A 23,249-nucleotide genomic window follows, 5' to 3' on the forward strand; every position below is an offset into this window, starting at 1 on the left:
TTTTTTATCTACTAAGCAAGGTTGGGTGTAACTTTTGTGCAATTTTTTACATATTTAATAAAGCAACTGATTGGACAATGAAACAAAACATGTAGCTGAAAATGTGAAAATATATTGAATTTAACAACATGCAAAATTTCTGGAATTGTCTTGTAGTATCACTTGGAATAGCCCATAAGTGTATTATCCATTAAAAATAATCACAACCAACAGTAAATAAAACAACTTTTAAGAACATTTTTAGGTTTTTTAACTGTTATATATAGCCGATACATATATCGGCGAACACGCAATATCGGGCCGATATATCGGTTGGGTTCTAATCTCAAGGGAGTGTGACAATAAAGATTCATGCCTCCAGTCTCAACGTGAATCGAAATGCCAAGAGATACAAGTCACGACTGTAGTTTGGCGGTTCAAGGTTGCTAGGTTGGAAGACCGCAAAAACTTTTGAGGAGGTCTCGCTGGCCGCGAGTCGGAGAAAACCCAAAAGTGATCGAAATATCGCGAGTTTACGTACTTTCAATTTATTAAACAACAGAGTTTACCGCTTTAATCAGACTATTATTATGTTGCATGGATGGCGTTCTTTAAAAAAAGATATATGAAGCCCTCAGTTATTTTAAAATTAATCTCCGAGAATTACCGTTGTATTTACCGCATCTCGCGTTTAATGTCGCTTCAAATTATATTCTTTCGTGACAGATATTACTTGAAATCAAACCAGACACTGTGTGATGGGCAAGGAAATACGTTTCCGCCGTGTTTTCCTCGTGTCACCTTTCTTATGACACTCATTTTATTACGAATTGTTATATTTGAGTAATTAAAAAACTTGCAGCGTGAGCAAGCTTAGTGCCATCGTCAAATAACAACCAAGTCCGTCTAAGTTGGTATTTCGGAACCTAGCTAAACAAAACTGGATTGCGCGGCGTTAAGTCGGCTCTGCGTTTCGTCACTACTGTCACATGGCCGACGCTTGAAAACAGAGGAGTGTTCTTACTAAAATAAAGGCACAAAATGTTAGAAAAAAAAGGTTTGAATCTTGGATTCCCAACCCCAGTTGAAATAGCTAAAAAAAAAACTCAAAAACGTTCTACTGAAAATTGTTTTAGCTAAAATTGTTCTGTGGGCGCACGGGTTTGGACCACCTTGGGCCTGGTCTACCTCACCAAAAAAACTCCCGACTTCGCTGACCACTAGATCGTTGAAAGCGATCGTGAAACTATTTGCACATAGTGCAAATAGTTCATTGGTCCAATTGTTGAAAGGAAAAGAACTTTTTTAAAAACAAAAATGCAGCAACAAGGAGACTACTAGGAAGAAAAAACAACAACAATTTAAGAAAACGACTCATAGACCCATTTCGTGTCAAATAATTAAGTATCAGTGTTTATTTAAAAAAAAAAAGGTTAATAGGATACTTAAAGACAAAAAATAAGCAAACATTTTGAAGTTGGTTTGAAAAAGTAAAATCGGACTTGGGGGTATTTTGTTAGTGATTTCTGTATATGCACATAAAATCAGTGGCAATTTCAGATACAAAACGCTTTCAATAGAGACTTTGAAGCGGACACAAAAGGAAGCGCAGTCTCGGGACGCAACGGAGTCGTAAGACTACAACCAGATACCCTACATACTAAACTTCGAATTTACTGGGGTCCGATCTCTTCAGAATATATATTACACAGTGTGCTTGAATATATTCCAGTACATCTTACATGTGGATGGAGAGGTTACAGGAGAGCGATTCTCGAAAAACTGGATAAAAAGCCAAAAAAAATTCACACTCGACGCGTGTTATAGTTCTACAACTTTATAATTTGCGAAACAAGACAGCGTTATTCGCATTTTAATATGATATTAGAGTTCTTTTAAAATATATGATTGGGTGCGAATGAAATCTTTTAACAAAAAAAACCTTTACACAGTCAAGGGTGATGGGGCCAGGCTCGGCGTTGTGGCGCATTACGCTAAGCCGGTGTTTCCCAACCTGGGTTCGATCGAACCCCTGGAGTTCGATGGAGCTGTTCCAGGGGTTCGACGAAAGTCCTCTGAAAGAGTTGTATATATAACATGGAACCTTCCTATCATCCAGTCTACTAACTAGGCAAAAATAACTATAACTCATGGCAGATATACAAACTCACACATTTAAACAACTCACAATACCGCGTGTAGCTTCGCACAGATGTAAGTTTTATTGGACCTGTAAATGAATGTTACACATTAGATTTCAGCACATCTCATCAAAGTCATATCGTCACAGATGTCGTACGCTTGAATGTACTTTTTATTTTTTATGGCGCTCCAGAAGTATGTATGTGCATCAAGATGGCGGGCACCGGAAGATTGGTTAGGTTTTGGCCATAATTTTATTTCAGTTTTCCTTATTTTAGTTCTATGACGAGTTCGGTGACTATAGGCAAGTGACTCCCGTAGAATTTATACCTAAAATTATGGCCTAACCCTAACCTGGTACACATACTATGTTCAGGTTGTGCGCCATCTTGGTATAAATCTGTCAGATCACTCATTATTCGGCCCTCCGGAAGTATTCGTACCAAGATGACGCACAACCTGAACAGCCATTTTTGTTTGATTCTAAGTCCCTTCCTTTAAACATCAGAGCCATTTTGCTTTTCTTAGTGTCCCTTCCTTTAAGTGTCGTCGCCATTTTGTTTTACTTCTTTACAACTTCATTTTCACAATAAAAAGCATTTCGAAGCGACACAGAGACCACTCGAAATAAATTTTTTCTGGTATGTTATTTCTCTCGTAAACCGACTTAGATTTTCTCTAAAACATTCGTACAATCGGTATTCGTGTAACAATCAAACTTGGTGAAAGCCCTGAACGGCTGGATGTGTTAATTAAGTATATGATCTCATAACGGAGGAGTTTGATAGCACTTAGTAAGGTACCTGATAGAGAACCTTCATAGGTCGCACGTTCCGTAATTTGACAGTAGGCTTATAACTTAGCGAGGTTTGATAGTAAAATGGAGGCAAACAAGCAGTGGCGTATCTACGTAAAATAGCGCATATGGTTGAGTTGAAAAGTGCGCCCGCTTGACCAATGTCTTTTATTAATTTGAGTTCTTCTCGTTTTTTAAGAAGTTCATCGTTCGGCCGCCGGATTACAAAATTTAAAAATTAGCAAGATATTTTTTTCAATGTCGGACGGGGTGTGTGTGTAGCGAATGTGGATTGTAACTACGGATTATAATATTATTTAACCCTCCATATTAATAGTATGTTGCATTCTCCGGAATAGGTCACTTTATGATTCGCCACTTAGATAAAGTTCTATATAGCCTTCTTTGTAAGCGACCAATTTGATGACGTTTTTTCCGGTTACGCCGAGAGGGCTGAATTATATTGTGCTTTTAATATTATTCTGTTGTTGACTGCATTATGTATTTTCAATATATCTGTATTTGGATTAGATTGTAAAACTTTCAATATACGAACCTTTGGCATTCAATACAATACACATTGACCTCTAAAGGAGTCCAGATTGGGGTTACATTCGATAACGTGTGTTCAATAACACGGGAATCGATTATATACTCACAGAGCCAACCAATTCCCTACACATGAAAACTTAATCAGTTTAATTAAAAGACGATATATTTTATGCAAATTCCAATAGGAAAGATTTAGCAATCTTATCCTTTGACTGTCAAAAAGCTTATGACAGTACAGTATAGATAGACTATTTTTGTGAAAACTGTGGAACGATTTATGGAACGATTGAATTTTTGAAAAAACTTTATCTATATGATAAAAACACTGTATGACAAAACTAACGTTGTTATTCTTACAAACGGATAGAAAAATTTGGCTTTGAAAGAGTTTCACGTCAAGGTTGCCCTTTAAAAGTTAAAGGTTTTGCAGATAATGCAACGATTCACTGTATGAAATATTAAAGACAGTTTAAATGCCACATGAACAATGATCAATAAAAAAAAATCACGAATATTGCGGTCCTTTGAAGTAAAACCATATATTGGAAATATGTGGGATTACCGTATCATATGATAAAACTCTTGGTGCGTGGATGGAAAATACTGAGAATGGTATAAAAGAAAGTTGAGTTGAAGTAAATAAATTTGTAATACAATCAATATTTGGAAACAAAAATATATGAGCATGACTGGCAAAATTATTACAGCCAAGACTTTTATGTTATCAAAAGTATGTTTGGTACCTATCTGTATTCGAATGTGTCCCGAAGAATATTTGAAAAAATTCAACTAAACCAATTTGGGGTGGAAAACATAAGTTAGTAAGTAGAAAAAATATGTTGTTGTAGTAAACAGTATGGGGGCCTAGGTTTTATTGATATGGAAACTCGAATTAAATGGATATTTTGGTTACTGGAAGGTAGTAGAGCCCCATGGGCATCCAGAGCAAGAGTATTTATAAATAAATATGATAAACGACTGGTAACATCAAATTTAGAATCGCTTCATCTTTCTATTCATAATTTTAAAAATAGTAAAACACATAAATGTTATACAACCGTCGTGAATCATTTTAAAAGTTTGAATTTTTCAAGAAAAAGTGTATTTGTTAAAAAACAATTAGTGAAATAAATATTATGGGGAAATCCTGTTATCCCATTGTCTATTCACCCAGAACATGTAGACAATTGGATGAAAGGAAATATCATTTATGTGAGAGACATTTTTCAAATTGTGTTAATTTTGCAGCAAGTGTTATTGGTCATGCTAAGTGTAACTCGTTGTCTATTGATAGTAATAATGTGTATGAGAGAACAATATTTGGTGTCATACTGTGTATAGTAGAGGTTTTACCGTAAGAATGGAGATTGTAATTATTGCAACCTCATGATTCTCATGATAGTGTAGAAAATGATATTCTCAATCCTTTTGACTTTGAAGAAATTACTACAACAAAAGAATTGCATATAATGTATGAGAAAAAGCTCCACCTGATTTTCTTTGTTACACAGAGTTTAAACTTAATATTGTGTGTACAAATAGAATATCCAGAATGTTGTAAACTTATATTTCACTGAGGAATAGCAGAATTTTTTTTTTGATCATTTTTCCAAAGAATGAGAGAAATATTTTCGGACGGATTCTGTTTTTAGCGAACCCACACACCACCAATAGCGATGTCCGCGAATACGTCAGGTATTTCTAGAACGGGGTGGTTTAAACCAGTTTGGACCAATACGCAATCTCCTAAAAGGGCCTTCGTTCCACAAAATCTGATATTTTGACATTGCGGTAGCTGCTTTGCCTAAAACTTTTTGAACACTAATGGCCGGTATTCCGGCTTCCCCGAGAACGTCTTCTGTCTCTGAAAGTCGGTTTAGCGGCTTCGGCATCCCGTATGATCTATATCTATGCAACTTTGAAACCTCATATATCGCGAACTTATATTATATTTAGACAAGTGTTATATTGTTTGAAAACAATCTCGGAGACTAATTATAATTCTTAAATGAAGATAACATGTCGCGAATATCCTACAAAATCGGCAAAATTGAAAAGTGTGAAAACTTTTTGAAAAGCTTTTGATAAAGTCAATAACAAAAACTTTGATTTGTAACAGATTTAACCTACTACAATAAGCAATTTTAATTCAATGTTCTCCAATTCGTCACATGTCCGCTGCGCCAACTTGACGTAAACAACGACGTTCTTTAATTGCTTCGTTACGCAGCGACGTTACGCAATTACGTCGCCTCGTAGCAGCCAAAATTTTGCTTTTCATTTATATTTTATACAATAAACGATAGTGGCTCAAGTCTACCCACGATGGTTAACCTAACTATATGCGCAATACATCAGTATATCAGTGAATCAGTGGTTATTGGAAACATTGCAATGTTTAATTGAATATTGTTAATTGAATTCAAAGTATTTGCGTGTGAGAGTGTATAAAACGATATATATATCATAGACTGGAATTTACATATTCATCCGGGGAGGCCGATAAGACGGCTTGCTTAATCATATGACGAACGACTTCACATTGTGGCATCGCAGACATCCCTGGTTAAAAGTCTGTGTCCACCACGCCCAGGGTGTAATAAATCGGGTCGCTATTGCCAAACCTGAAAGAATTAGATTTTTACCTAAAATTGTATCTCGTTACATATCTACTTATCGCTAGGAATCAGTGGATGCTTATATGGGGCCTTGTTCTGAGCGAAAATCGTGGATAGACGTCGTTTAAAAATTGAATATTTCGCTACAGCGATTTTGCTCCTTAAGTAAATCCAGCATACTTAGAGAAACAGTCAATCGGAGCAAACTTGTTCAATGTTAAAAAATTGTTCAGTCAAATGTAATCAATTTCAATTTATTATGTATGGATCAAACTCGACTAGCAGGAAGCTCAAACCTACCTATTTAACTAATGATGATCGCCCCATAATAATAAGCTGCTGTGGGTATTGTACAGCATCGTTAATTAAATACATCAACTCATGAATTAGTAAAAGTATTTAGAGTTAGTAAGCATGCGTGACTTTGTAAATACATATGGATTTATTCAACATATATTCAGGTTAGAAATCGGCTTATTCAATTGCTCTTCTAAAATGTGTTATACCATTCTGGCTGTTGTTGACCGAACACGCAATATTTTGTAATGCTTGTGGCCTCAGGACACAGCCTTTGTGACCTCAGTGGGCCTCGCAATATAAATTATAACTCTGTATAATTTTAATTAAATATATACTCAGTGATCTAGCCATGCGCTTCAAGTTAAAACCACAACCGTATAAGGAGTAATGATCTTTCTATTTTTATAGATTTTATAACTAAGGTCTATAACTTCTGAACACATTGACCTCATGGCAATTACTATTGAAAGTACTATTTCTTTTCTTTGCATCAATTTGATAATGGCTTCATTGATGGTATATATCACTATTCACCAAATTTTTATATTCGTAAGGAAAGGCTTATACGGAAGAAAGATCCGAAGCTTGAGAGACGTTTTGAAGGCGTCAAACCTACCAGTCATTATGAATGTCACTCTCATTATAGCCGGATTGTTTGGCATAGCAGCGATCATGTGTAGTGTCGCACGTTATATCATTTTGTTAGAATGGATACACTGTGATATATGTGAGAGATGTCATACATTCGGTCGAATCGCTTCACACCTCGATACGAGCTCATTCGTTTTCTACATTTGCTTTACAACATCTATCTACATGGTATTGTGGTTTCGTCAAACGATGTTCAGCACGGAGAAAACTTTGAAGAAACTGTCGTGCAAACATTTGAAAAATTTGTGTTATTTTCAGGGATTGTTTATAATAATTTCTGCTATTGTCGTCGGAATAATTCCGATAGTAGAAGTCTTGATATTTGATTACTCGACCTTTAACTACTACATTATGATATTGTTATTGGGGATCCAACTTGAAATACAGATTGGGTTGCTGACGCTTTTTCTGATTCCTTTAATTAGGCACCAACGTAGCTTGAAGTATTTGCATCAGAATCAAAGACCTCCTGATCACCTTGTAAGACTCATGAAGCGATCCATCGCAGCAGCCATTTTTGCTTCTATTACAGATACGGCGACAATAGGACTTTTAATCGGTTTTGAAATGTATTTTTCGTCTATAAATACCTTCATCAATATGTGTTGTGTTTTATTCTGTTTTGCCGATTGGAGAACAAAATTTTTTCCTTGTATTGTTTTATGTAAAAGGGATAGCGAGGCAGCTGAACAAGTTCCTCCAAATGATAACATACGTGAAGAAACAGTGTAAATCATAATATAATCTCTGTTATTATTTTGTTTTTATTGGTGAACATTAATCGGGAACATTTCTATTAATTTTACTTGAAGCACTTTTTTTGAGTTCTATTTGCTGTAATTATTAAACTATTTTGAGATCAAATGAAACATTTTGCAAACAAAGTTCTGAGTAGGATTGCGGTTTACAGGTCGGCTTTGTGGATGGTTCAGTTTGAAATCGACGAGCTAACAACTTGGTTATATCACCATAATAAGCATCATATTGTAGAACCTACGCGATGTCTGAGATGTTATGGTCAAATTCAAGTTATTTTTCTTATTTTTTTGCAAATTGCTTTCAAAATTACGAGAAATAAAAATGTTTAGACGCAGTTTTAATACGGATGAAAATCTTACGAACATGCTGGTTATCAAGTTCATCAGATAACGATGAGATCCTAAGCATTATGTTCCAATCAAAGGGAGTCCCAAAAATTTCGTATATCTGTATGAATTTAAATTCGAGTAAATACTTTAGGCCAGGGTCGGATTTAGACGATGAGAGACAATTTCACGTAATACGAAACGCTTTTAAGGGAATCTACGTTCAGAAGCATGTTAAACAAGCTTTTTAGCATGGAAATTCCTGAATTTTGAGATGTAGTCCAGTAATTGCGGATAGCTATATAACGTATTGGCGAACTCTGATAAAATAGGATTTCCATATTTATGTTGGATGAGAGGAAGGTCGATAGGACGGCTTAATCAACATCCGGTCTCTCGAAAAGTCCAAGACGGGTATGGGATTATTTAGCCGTTTTTTGTTTCAGATGCATGGACTTGATGGTGGAGAAAGCCGCAACCGACTAGGGGTTATGTGAACCACCCTCCGACGGCAACGATCTTCTAGCACAGTGGTTTTCAACCAGGGTGCCGCGGCACACCCGAAAAGATTCTGGTGTGCCGCGAAAAGATTTCATTTTTGAATTAATTTGAAGTAATTCCAATTTCCAATCCCTTGAATTCCACAAGGATTACCCCGCGGCTCTTGCTAACAAACAGAAACGACAAATTTGAGGAGTCGTTTTTCAGGTATTTGGGTATTCAGATATTTGGGTATTGTTTTAATTCTAAGTTTTGCATAATGCGCGCCAACACCGTTTTGTAAAATTGAAAATGTCAACCAAGGTAACAAATTATTGTGCGAAATATTCCCCAAATTTGACCAAGGAATTATTATTTGACTAGTAGAATTGCCAGTATTGCCGATTTATTGAATTATTATTTAAACTCAAAATAACATTCAGGATTCACGCAATGACTTTGCAGGGTTTTTATTCACCATTTAATACGAAAATAAAACAGACACAATAAGGAAAGTAAAATCATAAGAAGGTCAACTATCGTCTTTATAAATATCCGCATTCCGACGTCAGAAATGATAATATTGTTAGTTTAAAATTGGGATAGTTAATTTACAATCGGTGAGGAGAAAGATCAAAACCGGCGTAAAAGATGAAAATCAGAATAAAATACCGAATTCACTCTTCAATAGCCGTCTTTAACATATGTTGCCCATATGAACGCATATTTCTCCCAGAAATATAAAACCAAACGTTGCGTAAGAGTTAGTCCTTGTAAAAAAAGAGAGGACGGGCAGAAATAGCTCACCAACATCAGAATGCCTAGCATTCTGGATGCCCATTGTATGTGTATTAAAAATATCTGATATTCGACAATTCGTAAAAAAGATTCGAATTGTTCGATTCGATAAAAATATTTTATTTCGCTCATCCTTGCGATCTGTAATCATGACAGCAATCAGGCGAAAAGCGAGGTAGCGCAAACACTGATGTAATGAAACTTAATAATAAAACCTTAATTAAATTTAGTAAATTGTACTACTTCACGAAAGCGTGGTGAAATTGCGATTATTTCAAATCTCGAACACAGAAACGGTTATTTTTCGAATAGTTTCTGCGGTCTGAAAAGTCAAATAAGCGTTTCGACATAGTAAATGCTACATCTTTACCATCAAATTATGCTCGGGCCTTGCACGAAATTCATAACGTGAAAAGATTCGTTCATCGGTGAAAATTGTTTATAACAAATTTAAACCTATTTAGTGTTTTTAGCGATAATAATTAATTGTTGTAATGAAATACGGGTTGTTTGCCTCTTTCATTTCTTTTGCCAGTGCCGACAATTACACCGTTTAATAATTTTGGCAATGGGAGAAACATTAAATTGTAACAAAAATTAAATAAGTTGTGCAAAAGTGAGAATACATGTGATAATAATAAGGCTACACCCAGGGGAAGGGCGAGAAAAACCAAAGCGTATTCGCGTCACGTATTACCCGTGTGGCCGCGCATCTTTTACAATAATGTGAGGCAGGCTTGTCCGTGGGATATATTTTTCTATTATGCTTGTCCCATCCCATCCAATGGGATTCTCATTGGAATACAATTCAATATAAATTGTTAAATTTAGGTTTAGCGTCTACTAAAAAGGACTACATGTACGAAGAGACATACATAACAACAAAATTTACAGACTTCGTTAACTTTGCCCACCCTGCGTGATTTTGCAGGTTAGAATGGCATACGGGGTTAAGTATAGGCAAGAAGATTTCTGGACTCCTCGCCGACGTAAGGTGGTTCACGTAACCACTGGTCGGTTGCGGCTTTCTCCAATATCAAGTCCATGCATTTGAACACAAATAACTGGCTAACTAATACAATACCTAACGCGGAATGGTAACCGGACGAGAGGCTGTGATTCGTCATATGATTAGGCCGTCCCGTCGGCTTTCTTTTTCTCAGGTAAAATATGTAAATCCCATCCCAATATAAAGAACACATCCTGGACTTTGAACAAGGGTCATGTATATTTTGTTACGTCACTATGCCTAAAAATTATTTTTCATTTGTTGCGCAGCCGTCAATCATTAGTTAGTGATACGCGCAGCTCGCAGTCGGGCTTTTGTACTGTTTGAATTGTATAATGTATTTTATAATGTGTATATGAATAATTATGTAGGCTACTGCAATGACACTAAACAGGTAAAGAATGTTAGTTATACTACACACGCATATACAAAGTGAAATTTCTTCTATTAAAATAACAAAAATCTTCCTCGAAGAAGAGTTTCTCTATGGTTAAAAAATGCTGGCATAGTGGTTTAAGCAGTGGTTTTCAGATACGACTGCGCGACATGCAAGGGTTTTGCCAATAGCCTACGGTCCAGATGTTCCCCAAATTACAGCTAAAAATCGGGTCAATCAAGAATAATTGCTCTGTACACAAATATTCATACACATGTTTTTTTCACATTATTTTGAGCAAGAATATTAGGATTGTATTAATCAGTAGTCATCGTCATTAGTCTTTCGCCCTCGTCGAAGCTTTTCCAAACATGAACAATTCACTGTATGCTGACACCTAACGATGAATTAACTTGAACTTGGTGAACGCATGGTGTCAGTATTGATCAACAATTAAGGTGGTGCAAGGAGTCAAGTAAGAAACTGAATATCGTATTTGAAGTATGGAGATTCATGTTATGAACCCATTTTTGGCGGTTAATTTCCAAAAAAACAACATCATAAATTTGTATGAAGCGAACTGAATCTCTAAAATGAGAAAATAACGAAACGAACAAAACTTTGCCTGAACTTTTCGTTGTTATAGTCACGTGATCGCAACTCCGTGTCGCAGTGACTGTCTTCAGTCGCTGCTTGTGCTTTTATTGTTAGGTAATGTCAGTTCGATATCTGAGGTGTTGGCACCGATTTGTTGGAGATACAGTGTCACAGTCAACGACTAACATACCGGTCACAGTACTGCACTATTCACGATAACCAGTTATAAAGTTGAAGTTAGCCCTTATTATTTGTATCTCCCATCTCTGTTGCTCGGGTCCTGTACAATACGACTGTGCCGTACCGGTTAGATTTTGCGGTTTTTACCGGTATAAGTTTGTTTCGATTCCATACTCGACGATAAAACGATTGATAAAAAGCAACAACTTAATTAAAAACGGAATATTAAATCAGCAGAACAAGTAAAACCTTAAGCTGTTAAGTAAGGTTCATTTGTGGGTCTGATAAAGTACCGTACATACGGAACTTCTAGTGGGCGTAGCCTAACAATGTTTTCACGTGTCAATCCTAGCCCCTACCTGACTACGCCATCCAAAAATGACATCAATACGACGTCACAATTACGTCCTAGAGCTTGCCAAAGTACCTACGATCGCCCAAAATGGCATCTGCGCTAATGATGAAGAACTCACTAACGGCAGCGACCTCTCTCATATCGGGATCGTTCCGTTAAGTGAAATAGCTTGATCACTTTCGGGTGATCGTCTGCGCGTCTTGGATGACAGTTTGTATAGTTTGAAGGGCTCTATTACGCCAGTGTGACGTAATTTTTGGATGAAACAGTCAGGTGTGATATAGTATGGTTGTTCTATTTTTTTTTGTCTTGTGAAGACTTTTGTTTTTTTTCCTTATAAGAATACCAGAAGAAACTTTCAAATTTCAGCACATATTTCAGTTGCTTTTTGAACCGGCCAAATATGAAGAAAAGGAAAAAGGTTGCCCACCTCTGTACTAGGATGCTTAGAGTATGTATCTGCATGGAAGTAAAATTTCGCATTTCATAAAACTCTAAATAAAATTATGACGTCATAGACTTTTTAAAGGTTCCCCACCTCTGCAATGAAACGTCTGAGAATGTGTACTTGAAGCAATTCGTTATTATGACCGTTCTTATTACTTATCGATCTTTAGACCGGTAAGTATGTTTATAGGTATTTGTCTGTCTGTTAGATGCACGAGATATCTCACGAAGACGTGGTTGAATCTGCTCCAATTGCATGTGCATTCATCATATCTCGGACCAGAAGCCTATTGATTTTGGATCAATATTATGTCGTATAATTAGCGAGTTATTAATTAATTGGTGATAGGACACGCGGTGTCACTATAGAGTCATGAATCGAAACCGCAGTTTCGATCGATAAGTCTTCGGTCTCCGACCGATATTCTCGTTTTTCTTTTTGGTCGACGAAAGCCTTGATTAAATTGATCATTAGTTTGAGTGATGGAATACATTTATTCAGATAAATTTTCAATGCCTCAGGAACTAGCAGCTTGATGGATGTACAAAATGGATGTTTACCCGACCCTTGACCCTAGAAAAACTCACTTTACTTGAGCCATGAGCAACTTACAGCTACTGATAACTAATTTGAGCGTATTTACACCAGACTAATGCTCCAAGGCAATGTTTACAATCACGCTTGAATTGTACATACATCTAGTTCTGCTAGTTCCTGAGGCATTAAATATTTATTTGAATGTATGCACATCAGGGAATCGGTGGTTTTTGGAAACATTCCAATGTTTAATTTAATATTGTTAATTAAATTCAAAGTGTTTGCGTGAGATAGTATGGAACGATATATTGGAGGGATTATTTTTGTAGCTGTCATTCGAAAATCATCAACGTGCGGTGCGATGGCCTGCCCCAAGGGAGGTGGTTTTGCGGGTCGGAATTCAATATAAAATCTTAATTTACAATAAATATTTCTGTTTCTGGTCAGAGAGGGCAACGAGCAATTCATTTAAGATATGGCACCGCAACAACTAGCGCCAGGCCTTTTACAGTATAACCACTAAAGATATTTCTTTTTATAGATTAATCACTAAGATCTAAAAGTGCTGCACACTTTGGCGTCATGACAGCTTTTAAATGGACAATTTCTTTTATTTGCATCAATTCGATATTGATTGTTTTGATGGCCTACATCACTATAAACCAAATTTATATATTCATAAAGAAAGGCTTATTCAAAAGAAAGATCCGAAGCTTGAGAGACGTTTTGAAGGCGTCGAACCTACAAGTCATAATGAATGTCACTCTCATTCTTGCAGGATTGTTTGGTATTGCAGCGATCATGTGTGGTATCGTACAGAATATCGTTTGGTTAGAATTTCTGCACTGCGTAGACTTGTGCATATTTAACGACACGGAAAAAATTTGCAAATTTGATATATATGAGAGATGTTTTTCTACACTCAGTCGAATCTCTTCAAGTCTATATGAGAGCATACTCGTTTTATACATTTGCTTCACAACATCTATCTACATGGTATTGTGGTTTCGTCAAACAATGTTCAGCACGGAGAAAACATTGAACAAACTGTCGCCCGAATATTTAAAAAATTTTGGTTATTTTCAAGGATTGTTTATAATAATATCTGCTATTGTCGTCGGAATAATTGGGATATTAGACTTGATAAATTTAGATTACATTCTGGTAATGTTATCGGGGATCCAACTTGAAATACAGATTGGATTGCTGACGCTTTTTCTGATTCCTTTAATTAAGCACCAACGTAGCTTGAAGTATTTGCATCAGAATCAAAGACCACCTGATCACCTTGTAAGACTCATGAAGCGATCTATCGCAGCAGCCATTATTGCTTCTATTACAGACATAGCAACACTCGGAATTGCATCCGGTTTTGATTTCAATTTTTTGTCTGTAAATACTTTCATCAATATGTGTTGTGTTTTATTCTGTTTTGCCGATTGGAAAACAAAATTTTTTCCTTGTATTGTTTTTTGTAAAAGAGGTAGCGAGGCAGCTGAACCAGTTCCTCCAAATGATAACATACGTGAGGAAACAGTGTAAATCATAATATAATCTTTGTTATTATTTTATTTTTATTGGTGAACATTAATCGGGAACATTTTATATCAATTTTACTTAAAGTTACTTTTATTAAGTTCTACTTGCTGTAAATATTGAACTATTTTGAGATCAAATAAAACATTTTGCAAGTAAAGTTGTGAGTAGGATCGGGGTTTACGGGTCGGCTTCGTTCAGGGTTCAGTTTCAAATCGACGAGCGAACAACTTGGTTATAACACCATAATAAGCATAATAACAATAAATAGATAAACAAGGCAGCTATGCTCAAATATACCCACAATTTAAGCTCATTTAATTTGTGTTTCCTTATAGCTGATTGACGAGGGTAGTCTCGTAAGAAGTTTTCATGATTCGTTTCATGGATCCGTTTAACATTGCTGACTTATTCTGACTTAGTAGCTTATGGCAGATTAAACACAAAGGTTTATTCTCCTGACAGGTAAATGCGTATTCTTCTTCCCATTCTGACTTGACAACTCTGTTTTTATCTCCGTACTTTCGTTTCTTAATTGATGACATATCGCACAGTAACTTAGACTAACTAACCGCAATCAAGCTGTAATACCGCCGACGCATCAATAAACACTGACCATTGTGACGAAGGATTTGCTGACTTGACTGACTTAAATTCAAAATTCAACGCTATAGCGATTTTCATACTAAAAATTAATTTGTCTTAATCATTGACGAAAACTTCTTTACGACTTTTAATAAATTAAAAAAGTTTACATTAAAGTTTTTCTTTTAGTTAAAATTTTGATAATAATTTATGTTAGCGAGAAGAACCGCACACAAAATCTCGCGAGCCGCGGTGTGCCCACCCCTGCTCTAGGCCTAGACTACGCTATTTGCAAAGCCCTTTTTAAAAAATAAAGGTATAACGATTTTATATTATGACGTCATAATAGGCCGTGCGTAATATTCTAAACTAAAGAGAAAGGTTTATGACGTTGGTATCGATTTGATTCACACAATCCTGAGTTTTATTGAATATATAACAAATAAAAGTAGTTTTAAATACGGTCACACTATTTGACATATTTGTAGGTATGTGGATCTCCGCTTTAAAAACAAACTATTCAAAGATCCATCCCTTCGTCTCATCAAACTATTTGGTCGTAACGCGTTTGGAAAGGTAAAATCGGACTCGGGGTATTTTGTTAGTGATTGCTGTGTCTGTACATAAAATTCAGTGGCAATTTCAGATATCAAACGCTTTTAAGGAAATCCACGCACAGAAGCATGTTATTAAACACGGAGTTTTTAGCATGGGAATCCCTGAATTTTAAGATGTGGTCTAGAAATTTTGTGTATAACTATATAACGTATTGGCGATCTCTGAGAAGACAGGATTTCCATATTTATGTCGGATGAGAGGTAGGTTGATAGGACGGCTTAATTATCTTCCGGTCTATCGAACAGTCCAAGTCGGGTATGGGATTAGTTAGCCAGATTTTGTTCCAGATGCATGGAATTGATGGCGGATGAAGCCGCAACAGACCAGGGGTTACGTGCACCACCCTCCGACGGCGAGCAATCCTTTCGCGCATAATTATCCCCACGAGATTCGAGCATTTTACCGTACCTTTGTCTTGTGTATTGGGCTAAGTTTTCACTTGTATATTTTCGTTATTATATCGTATATTAGTAACGAATAAAACGCGGCGTGTCTAAGCTGTTGATATACTGAAAATGTGTACATGTTGCACGCCTGTCTTCGGCGAACAAGGTCTTCTATATGTAACCCGTGTCTGTTATAATGTTCATTTATTATGCAGATGTTGTTACATATTCATCACTTCTGAGTGATCACTTGTCAGCTTTCTTGATTATTTGCTAATTGGATGGAATTTTGATTTTTCATTCTAAATGGATAAAAGTCAAAACACACCCATTTCACCTATTTCAATCTTAAGCAATTGAAGCTGGCTTTAAGGAAACATTTTGAAGCATTGATTTTTTTAACTGAAATGACAAAAGAGGTGTAAATGTAATTATGAAGTAACAATTGGAAAGAGAACATATCTAGTTTATTGCTCGGTTTTACGAATTCATTCCAGATATTTCAGAAATAAATTTGACTCCGAGATGTCGGAGTCTAAAAAAGGGTTTTGTGAAATGACCGGTGTTTCAGAGGATAGCGTAAAACAGTGCATTAATTTCATGAATTATGCTGAACTAAAACTTGATATAGATAATGTATTGGGAGTGTTGGAAATATCTCATATTTGGCAGCTTCAAAAAGCAACTGAAATATGTGCTGACTTTCTTACAAAAAATTTGAAAGAAGTTCTGGTGTTCTTATAAGGAGAAACGCAAAAGGCTTCACAAGACGAGAAAAAAGGATAAACACACTATATTACAGAAATTATTAGGAATTGCTAAAGGTTGTGACGTAGATAAAATGACGTCATCGAAATTCTAAGTCTTGCTAACGTAGTGGATGCGAAATATTTATGGATATTTTGTTCCATATGGGCGAGTAAGCAAAAAGTTCAAAACAATATTCTACGTTTGCAATGTATTTAAAAGATTCCCCGTCTCGAACTTGACAAATCAACAATTCAAAAATTTTGTTTGGACCAACGAGCATATTGCATCATGCTTGAATTGTAAAATGACGCTTCTTCAAAACTTTTGAAAAAAACTTTAAAAAGGCGTTGTGTATCTTTCAAATGTTTCATGTTTCTTTACTTTAAGAGTGGATTCAGGATTTACATATTTATTCCGGGGAGAGGAAAGTCGAAAGACTTAATCATATGGCGAACCACGGCCTCTCGTCCGTTTACTAGTCCGTGTTGGATATCTGATTAGTTAAGCAGTTATTTGTTTTCTTATGCATGGTCTCGATGGTGGAGAAAGCCGTAACCGACAAGCGGCTACGTGAACCACCCTACCGCGTCGAGGAGTCCAGCAACCCTCTTCCACACAATTAACCCCGCACGGTGACGAGCGTATTGCTAACGCTTAGTATGATGCGCCACACCGCCGAGTCTGTTGGTTCTTCTGGTTGATACTATTTATTGAAAGGTTTCGAGAAAGTGGGGGCAAGTGAGCCCACAACTTCGTCGCTCTGGTAGAATACAAAAGATCCCGGATTGGAACGCAGATAAAATTTCTTAGTTCTGTTCAAATTACAGATGCAACGGTTTTGACTGGTATGACTCAAACTGTGTTGAAACGGGCCGGATGAATATTTTTGTCAATGCAATAAAATAAATTCACAAAAGTTGGTAAACCATTCAATTTATTCAACTATATATATTCTACATTTCTGAAGACTTGAATATTAAATTCTATCTTTAAAGCAGAATATAGATCGAGAACCTCCTAGGAATACAAATATAAAATATTTCTATATCTATTCTAGACAACTATCCTGAGTTTAGCTGATATCAAAATGTTGCTGTCATGAATTAGGAATGTTACAAAATCCGCTTTTCCGCGTCAAAAAATGTACGCATCATGTCTGCTTACTTCCGTTACGCCGAGTTGGAATACCGCTCATAAAAACGACTGCGGACTGTGCCTGCTGTAGCTTGGAATTCCATGAAATTCTGAAATAATTTAGGTAAAATAAACAACTATTATCTGGTATTTAATTTTTTTTATTAGCGCATAAATTTCCCAACATCAACTCTTTAAAAATTACGCTTTTAATCCTGAAATAGTCCCAATATTCCATAGATGTGACGCACATCGAAAGATTAGTGATTGATATGAGTTTTTTTCATATATATCACAGTTCTTATCAGAAAAGTAATACAATCCTTATAGAAAAAATTGGCCTGTCGGGCGGTACTAAAATTCCGATATATTCGTTATTTCTTGACCGTTTTTTATAAACTTGGTATTGTTTTATATTTTCACTCAGATCTATCCCCTGGTGCAGTTTTTATTTAAATCGGATGAACTTTAATTTTTTTGTAACATACCTACATGAATATCTCTCTGCATTTAAGCAGTACAAAAGTTAGTGTGACTTGTGAAATTGGAGCAGTACGCAAGGGATTACAGTACTGTTAGCGCAAAATGCACATTCGACGTTTATTTTAGCACAAAAAACGTAAACAGTTTCGTCGAAATCACGCGCCACGAGTGCATTTTTCGCAGAAAACGTTGCGTACTTGTAGAGAATTTTAGCCTATTTTATCACAGCTATTTTTAGACTAATTTTTCATTACTACTATTAAAATTATAACTCCTAAGGAGGCAAATGAGGATTGACTTATTTGATTTATATTTAAATTTTCGAAAATCAATTAAAAACTAATGAATAGCATTCAAAGTCGCAAAAACGAAGTATGGTTTAAAACCACGACTAGAAATCTGTCAGAGTGACAAAAGTGTCTGAGCGGATGCGGAAAGGCCTATTATTACGTCACTTTTTTGCATCTTGCTGATTGGCCATGTTACGAAATAAACAAGGAAGACGATGCTCGGGAAAATCTCCCGATATTTTAGAAATTTAGCCATTTTTGCGTGTTATTGCGGGCCGGATAAAATGACGCCGCGGGTCGGATCCGGCCCGCGGGCGTAGTTTGGTGACCCCTGGTCTAGTGTATTGTACTAGAGTTTTATATGTAGCTTATATTTTCGTTATTTCATGTCTGTTGCATGACTATAACGCAGCAGTCCTAAACTTAATCTATATTTGTTAGAGGTGTATGTCGCACATGTGTGTCTTAGGCCGGTACGGTCTTGAACATGTATCCTGTCTCTGTTATACTGTTTAATTATTATGCAGATATCTTTACATTTTTGAGGAATACATAACGTAAATTTCTGGATATGAGTATTCTCAAGTATTGCAACTGAGTCACGCTTAACGTGTGAATGTCTCAATAGACTTTGAATGGTTTTCCCGGAACTGAATTCTAAAGCCCGAGGTTTTCGTGATCTATATCATAATTGTGTACGCGCCAGAACGTTGATATATGTACGTTAGTAACAGAATAGTTTATTAGCCCGGCGACTAGCGTCATTTCCTTAGGCTTAGGAAGTCAGTGTTTGTTTGGTATTACCTCACAGGTAACTTTTAGGTGACGGCATACTGCTTTGAATAGAATTGAAAAAATAAAATACCCTGTGTGAAATAAATTAGAAATGTTACAAAAACTAACAGTGTCAAATTCTGCCAATTCATTTGTACCGCCAAAGCAAATTGTTCGCCAAATTTTGCGGCGTTTGGTATTGAAAAATAAGACAAAAATATCAATATCTTAATGAAAGCAGAACGCAGCGAGTGGCAAAGAGTGTTTTTCTTATCCAAAGCTGCATGCAGTTAAATAATAGTTTTTAAAGAGCTGACGCACGTAGTGATGAAAATATCCGGATGACTGGGCCAATAGTAAGTAATACACAATGGGCTTCGTTCCACAAAATCTTGACATTGCGATAATTACTTTGCTTACTATTGTTGTTTTCGATTAAATTTAATTTGTATGTTTTTTCAATTGAGTTGAGTAATCAAGCGCTTGCAACAAAAATAGTTAATGCGGTAGGAGGCGTAAATACAGCGTTGCCAGGAACACCTTACTCTTGATCAACCACAAAATTTGCTGCAGTGTACACACAGTAATTTCCTTTATAGAAAATATCCCGAGGAATAACAAATATGTCATGCAGCCTCGGTCAGACAAAACGTTACAGAAATACATTTGTGTTAGTGTTCAGGAAGACTCTTGAACCAGACAGAATAGTTCACCTTTACTCCTGTTACAGCATTCTTACATTATACGCATATGGATCCACTTGGTAGGTAGTCGCGCGTATCCCCAACTGGAAGTTGCTTTAGGTGACAGTTGTTTAAATTCTACTTTATGTAATAAGCAAGGGAGGATAGCATGTTTTCAGGACGACGCTCACTCGGCCTTTCTCGCCCAACAAGGCCAGGTACAGGCTCCACTGATATCCAACGATATCTCACAGAATTACTTCGTTAAGTTATCCAATATATACAAGCGCGCAATTTTATCTATCTCGATTAGTTCGTTTGGAGTAAGGATTGAAAGTAAATCAGTGAATTGCAGAAATATAGCAAAATAGTATTGAAAAAACGTGAGAGTCTGTGCCTCACTGCAAAATCACTTTTTAAAAACAAGTTCGTTGCAATGGGGAATAAGCATGGTTCTGGGTGTGATAAATCAATTGGGTCAGAAGCTTGTATTCGAGACCGAAAATCACAATTTTATATTTACAATCAGGGCCGGCCTTGGCCCACCGCAACATATGCTACTTCAGTGGGCCTCGCACTACCATGAGCTCCGCGCTAATTTTATGAATAGATCGATGAATTTACCTGATATGAATTATAAACTTCTATATTTTGATGATATATATATATACTGAATGACTTCTCCAAGCACCGCAATCATAATTTTATATTTGGAAAAAAGGTGAAGCCGAATAAATTTACATTATTAAATCTCAATTTTCAGTCATTATTTTCATCTCTTATCAGAGTAGGCACCGCGCAATTCATTTCGAATGGGGCGTCGCAATAACTAAGGTCACCCCAGCATAATGAGTAATAATATTTCTATTTTTATAGATATATATCACTAAGGTTAGAACTCCTGTACACATTGACATCATGACAATTGCTATGTCTTTACTTTACATGGATTTGATATTTGCTGTTTTGATGGTCTACATCACTGTTCACCAAATTGTTATATTCATAAGGAAAGGCTTATACAAAAGAAAGATCCGAATCTTGAGAGACGTCTTGAAGGCGTCGAACCTACCAGTCATTATGAATACCACTCTCATTCTTGCAGGATTGTTTGGTATAGCAGCGATAATGTGTTCTATCGGACGGAATATCGTCGAGATAGAAAGGCCGCACTGCAGCGAAGTATGCATACATAACAGCACACACATAATATCTAAAGATGCTATATATGAAAGAAGGGTATATTATGCACTCATTCGAATCTTTTCAAATCTAAGTACGAGCGTGTTCGTTTTATACATTTGCTTTACAACATCTATATACATGGTATTGTGGTTTCGTCAAACAATGTTCATCACGGAGAAAACTTTAAAGAAACTGTCGCCCGACTTTTTGAAAAAATTTAGTTATTTTCAGGGATTTCTCATAATAATATCTGCTATTGTCGTCGGAATAATTCAGATATTATTAAACTTGCTATATTTCGATCCCATTCCGAAATTGTCATTGGGGATCCAACTTGAAATACAGATTGGATTGCTGACGCTTTTTCTGATCCCACTAATTAAGCACCAACGTAGCTTGAAGTATTTGCATCAGAATCAAATACCTCCTGATCATCTTGTGAGACTCATGAAGCGATCTATCGCAGCCGCCATTGTTGCTGCTATTACAGATATAGCAACACTCGGAATTTTCATTACTGTTGATTTAAATTTTTTGTCTGGAAATATTTTGATCAATATGTGTTGTGTTTTATTCTGTTTTGTCGATTGGAAAACAAAATTTTTTCCTTGTATTGTGTTATGTAAAAGGGATATAGAGGCAGCTGAACCAATTCCTTCAAATGGTAACATACGTGGAGAAACAGTGTAAATCATAATATGATACTTGTTTTTGTTTTGTTTTCATTGGTGAACATTAATCGGGAACATTTTCTATTAATTTTACTTGAATTTCTTTATTTATTTTTTTGCTTTAATTATTGAAGTATTTTGCGGTGAAATAAACATTTTGCAAATGAAGTTGTGGGTGGGATCGCGGTTTACGAGTCAGCTTTGTCCAGGGTTCAGTTTGAAATCCGACTAGTGAACGACTTGGTTATAACATTTGTACTAAGTCAAATATTATAGAACATACTTTAAAGATAACAAAGTAAAGTTATTTTTCTAATCTTTTCACAAATCCCATTCAAAATTTGCGAGAAATAAAATGGTATACACGCAGGGAAGGTAGCTGTTCACCTGGGTACGTGACTTGCTAACTAATCCCATACCCGATTTAAACTTGTAACCAGTCGAGAGAGACCGTGGCCGGCCGGAAACCAACTTGCCTAATGTTAAACAATTTCATAGACGCCATCTTGTGCCATATTTGGGAAACGCGAAACAATGAAGCCTTATGGGAAAGTTTCGTCGTGTTGTTGTACCGAATCAAATAAGTCAGCTATTATAAGGACCAGAATGAAGCCAAAGGTTATTTTTGAACTTTAAGCTATATGCTAGCTAAATATATAACGAAATTAAGAATAAAAAACTATCTAATGCGTTAAATTTGACCACAAACACAACGTAGTACCATTTTTGGTCATTTTTTCAAGGATTTTATAGTAAGACGCCGATTTGACGCTGTATAATGCCGCGTTAACAATTCTACAATGTCGTTTGATGTTCTAGCACAGCTCGGAGCTGAGCAGTCGGGCATTAACGAAAAATGTTAACCCGAAAATAGAAACGGCCATTGGAGCGAAGTGGAGTCGGCCGCTAATTTTGACGAAAAAATACAACTTTTCATCTGTGACATCATATCGAACGCCATTGTCAAATTGCCAATTATGACAATTGGAACAGCCAACTTACTTCGGAAGCAACTCGGAACCGGTATACTTGTCTTCACAGACAATTTAATGAACTACAAGAAAGCTATGCTCAAATATATGGACACGTAGCGCCACCAGGTGCCAATAATTTTGATGACGTCATAGCTTTCCGGAGAAAATTTTTATCTTTAACCACTGAACATTTTGAAGCAATTGGTCCAGTATTCAAAGAGAAAAGAGATTTTTTAATTATGATGTTGACGAAGGAAAACAACAACAACAAAATAAT

At 36.1% G+C, this 23,249-nt stretch overlaps 1 protein-coding gene across 1 annotated transcript in view; it reads left to right on the top strand.

The window, feature by feature from the left end:
• The window catches only part of LOC120329268 (mitogen-activated protein kinase kinase kinase kinase 3-like), a 362,445-nt gene that overhangs the window by 47,704 nt on the left and 291,492 nt on the right, over positions 1 to 23,249 (top strand). The window lies entirely within an intron of this gene.

This window comes from Styela clava, chromosome 12, assembly GCF_964204865.1.
Source record: "Styela clava chromosome 12, kaStyClav1.hap1.2, whole genome shotgun sequence".
Taxonomy (NCBI): Eukaryota; Metazoa; Chordata; class Ascidiacea; order Stolidobranchia; family Styelidae; genus Styela; species Styela clava.